Source organism: Nestor notabilis, unplaced genomic scaffold, assembly GCF_000696875.1.
Source record: "Nestor notabilis isolate BGI_N333 unplaced genomic scaffold, ASM69687v1 scaffold24420, whole genome shotgun sequence".
NCBI classification, from domain to species: domain Eukaryota; kingdom Metazoa; phylum Chordata; class Aves; order Psittaciformes; family Psittacidae; genus Nestor; species Nestor notabilis.
Genome location: NW_009912930.1, coordinates 19,647 through 24,397, shown reverse-complemented (window position 1 = coordinate 24,397; position 4,751 = coordinate 19,647).

Sequence of the window (4,751 nt, the reverse complement as noted above, 5' to 3'; positions counted from 1 at the left end):
ACAAGCACTTCGAAGCAGACACGAAGCTGCTCTCCTTGCAGATCTGAGGAGGTGCAGAGACAGGGACCTCCAGTGGCTGGGGAATGGAGCAGGGCAGAACCCCACGTGAGAAATAACCTCTTAAAGGAAGTGCAAGCAAAAGCTTCCACAAACACTTCAAAACTTCATTCACTGACACATCAGCCTGTTGCTCCCCATACAGATTAAGCCATATTTTAAACGTTGGTGTGCCTGGAAGTTTGTGATTATTTACATCTGCTGGGAAAAGTAGGAAAAACTTGTGTTTTTCCAAGGGAGTTCCAGTTTATGCTGCAACCCAGCTGTCAGCCATACTCTGGAGACTAAAAATGCAGGCTGCATCCGACTGCCTCCGGTACACAAAGAACACAGGCCCTGCAAAGATGCTTTGATAGACACAAAGATGTATTGCTGTGCCAAGTGCCTGGCACTGTCACCAAAACCAGCTCGGGGTTTTCCTCAACTCTATGGAGCAGGATTCCATGGACCAAAATCACACCTCTTCCTTGGAGAGCACTGCTCCAAGTCGCAGCTCTTCCCCTCTCCCCCCAGCTTTGCCTCTGTTCTCTCTCTAGGATGAGGTTACTGCACTGGGGCCAGCGCGCCACAAGTGGGGATTTGAGCAGGAAACCTGCTGAGCGTGGAGCCGGGAAGCGCTGCGCCAGCCGGAGGCGATGGGATGGTGCTGGGAGCGAGCGCTGCCAAATTGGCACGAGCACGAGGGAGAAAGTTTCTATTTTTGTTTGCCTTCTTCCAAATGGGACCCGATACTGTCTGGGACGGAGCCAGGCATGTCTCAGCCTGGCACCATGCAAAGTGCCTACATGCTAATATAAGCAGCGTGTTGGGTTCGCTCACCCATGTGCTGAGCTCAGACATTCTGGGACCAGCTGATTTTTCCCAAGGGAGCTTACCTCACTGGCAAGGGCCACAGCTATTCATATCCTCCACTTAACACCTCCCGTGCTCCCTCCTCTCCTCTGGAAAACCATCACGAGTTTTGTTCACACGGCACCTTATTTCTGTCCAGGGTAGAAAATGAGAAGCACATGAGAAGTGGCTGCTGCTCTGGTCCTTGGTTCAAATGTAATAAGGATAAATATACAGAGAGAGGGGCAGTCAGTTTTAAATGTTCTTTTTTTTATTGCTAGAAGTTGGTTTCAGTCCTATTGCAGCTCTGAAATCCTTCAGTGGAGAAACATTGCAATCATTGTAAAAATCATCATTTGGTGTGCTAAGATCAAGTTTACAAGTAATGATGAGTGCACAATTCAACAGAATGGTAACACTGAACCATCGACTTTACAAAGAAAAGAAAGACTACAAAGATGTGGCTGCTGCAGTATCAACAGGAAAGGAGTTATTGACACTGTTGATACCCTAACAAAAAACCAAAACCAAACACTTCCCCAACAACACGGTCAATTTAACCACGGACCATGATTAGTTAGTAAGTCTTTACAGTGCAAGGTGGGCCTAGAAACCGGACCTAAGACTAAAGAGCATCAAGAGTTCACAGCTCCGAGTGAGATGCAGGTATGCTGAGAGGATCTGCTTACATGAGAGATTTCCTTCCAGGTACAGAGAGAAATGGAATTTGAAAGAAACTTTCCTAAAGTGCTCCAATTGCTTTCAGTACAAAAATATAAAAAAACTGATTTATAAACATGGCACGAATGGTCTGAACCAGAGCATCATTTGATGACCAACAGGCTGATGGGAGATGAGAGAGCCACCAGTGGGTACAAAGATGGTGGGTCTGGCCTCGACAGAGAGAGCAGGGAAAAGGCTTTTCTTTCACCTCTTCAGCAAGGTCAGGCATGGGTAGCACGTGTGTGACCTGTTTGTTTTTCCTGTAAATGCAAGAAGTGCTGGGGAAGACAACAAAATGCTCCAAATTTCCTTGCACAGGGGCACAACACACAGGGACTCCACTGAGCAGCACCGCGGAGCCTCGGCTCCTATTCTGCGGAGTTGAAAGCAGAAGTGAAACAGAAGATGGATTTTTAACCCTTTCCTAGCTTAAGTTTCAACTCTCATTGTAAATGCAAATGACAAACACCAAGTTCCATGGATGCAGGATCATCTACTACTCAGAACGACAAAACTGTCCGCAAATTGTTTGGAATGACTCCTATCTGCAGGAAGGCTACTACCTTGTGAGCAAGCATCACGCGAAACACTGATTCTTCTGCCTCACACTGGGCAATAATTAGTGATCTCAATCTGTGGGACATGCCACAACTACAATCCACAGAGAGCACAGGGCAAAACTAGGAAAGCGTTTACAATACACACACAGTGAGCATGGAGGGATCCTCAGCCTGAAATCCACAATGCCCATATTCCAAGATGGGAAGTGAAAGAGGAAGCCTCCTTCGGGCCAGAGTGAGAATTGAAAATCAGAACCACAGAAGCAGCCTCTACATTGCAACATTACCACGTTAAATGACAAACAGGAGCAGAGTTTGAAGGCTGTGACACAAAGCAAAGGCGGCAGCAGTTCAAAGCTCGTGCAGTCACTTCCTCCACACCCCAGCTCAGCAAGAAGCCAAAAGGCACCTGGGAGGCACAGAATCTTGGAACTGTCTAATCCTCAGATATCACTTGAAAGGAAATTTTTATCTGGAGTAATCAAAAAGCCAGATGGGAAGGACATGACTCAGAGTCAGTAGCAGGTTACTTAGCTCAGGACACAGCAGTATTTTGCAAACTGATTTGCCTAGAAGAGTTATTTTCCTAGGAATGAGATTTGAAGACAAGAGTCCAGAAGTGGTTCACTCATCTGCAGCGGTTCGGTAACAACTTCACCAACGCAGTTCTGCAGAAGAGATGACCCATTATGCATTTAAAGAAAATCCTTCACTTGTTTCCATCAGCCTTTTGACAAATAATTTTGCCACACTCTGCTAGGGCAAGCTCTGCACTAGCAATTTGATATCACAGCATCAATGACATATCACAGCATTTGCTAATTCTAAAGCCTTCTCCAGGCTAGGTATGGTTCCGAGTGGAAGCCAGATGCATACCTGCTATGGCACCTCAATGACTTTGACCCAAGTGAAAGAAGATGCAGCCTCTGCCCAGGGTGAAAACAGTTCTCCTGAAGCCAGCTGCAGCCAGCCATGTGTGTTGAGGACAGATGACTTTTAAGGTAATTCCTCAGACCCACATTCCAAGGAGCTTCTGGGGTGCTGAACCTGTAACAGTCCTGGGTCCATAACTCATTTGAAGCACTGCTGACAGTGAGCACTGGAAGAGTTATGTTTATGTTAAAACATTAAATGAGCCCTCACTGCAGACTTTATTGTCTACGTATCACTGTTCAGGATCTGACCACTCACTGCGCAGGAGAGAGGAGCCAAACAGCCCCTTCAGTCCACAGACCACTCTCTCCCAAACTTTAGGACAGGCAGAAATTACACTAAATAAACGTTTCCAAAACTTATTTTCAAATACCCAAACGGTGACATCCCTCTTTGGTTGAGGTGGTTTATTCCACTGCTGCAACTCAGCTTTAGGCTAAAACTCCTAAAAACCTGGTCATTTAAGGCAATGGGGGCACTGAGTTTTCACTAGGAGTGGCCCAAACCACAGCACAAAGGAGTGAACAATCTGCACATTCTTTGCTGCATGTTTACAGGAGAAATGAGGTGGGATCAGAGGTGCCTGGAGCCTCCACATCAGCTGCTTGAGAAGTCAGTCCTATATACAGACTATATAGAGCTGCTGGATCTCATGCTCGAGAAGAAGTTACATTAATTTTAGGAAGAATTCCCCTCCATTCCAACTTAGCTTTTAGGAATGGACTTTTACTGGTTGGACTTGATAATCTTCAAGGTCTTTTTCCAACCCAGTTGATTCTATGATTCTATAAATGCAAGAAATGCATATAGGGTAGAACTATGTTCTAACCATCATCAACATCATATCACAGCAATGCAAAAATCACAACGTTCCCCATCCTGTTTGCTGCAAATCCAGCCAGAGAGTCAGTGTCAATCCTACAATGCTGAGGATTTCCCTTTGGTATTACAGTGAAGAGTAATAACTTGTTGGGGAGCATCACCAGCCTGGTAACAAGTCAGGTGGTTTGGAGTTTCCTCTCACTGAACTCTGTCACTGCTTCACATTTATACCAGTATCACTCAGCAAAGAAAAAGACCCCTAAGCCCAAGAAGTGTTACAGCAGGGAGTGCTTGTTCCCTAAGACCGAGTCAGTACTTTGCTGCTTCTCTTTCTCCTCTCACACCAACTGGTAAATCTGGATTTTTCAATTTCTTTCCTGAAGACAACCACCAAAATTATCATCACTTGAAAAGAAACTGTTTTTCTGCTGAAAATGTACAGTGTTATTGCCCTGTTGCTACTGAAATCATTTTTAAACTCTCAAACAAAAGGAAGTTACAGCCTTAAAGAACATTATTAACATCACAACGGAGACAGCATCAATGATTTGAGGAGACTGACAATTGCCATTCCACAGGATGGAGAACTGACCAGCATTCCATCCACTGCTGCTGAAAACCACTTTAAACCAGCATTCAACACAGGACAAACCCCATTATCAATTGTGTTCTGAAAAGTATTAACCCAAGTTTTTAAGCTCTGAGGTACCCATTTCTTTAGTTCTGTAACCTTACCCACTAAACAATCTCTGCTGTGCACAATATATCTGAGCAGTCACATCCAACATATACTGGAATACACATCCTTAGGTGATGCGTGTAATG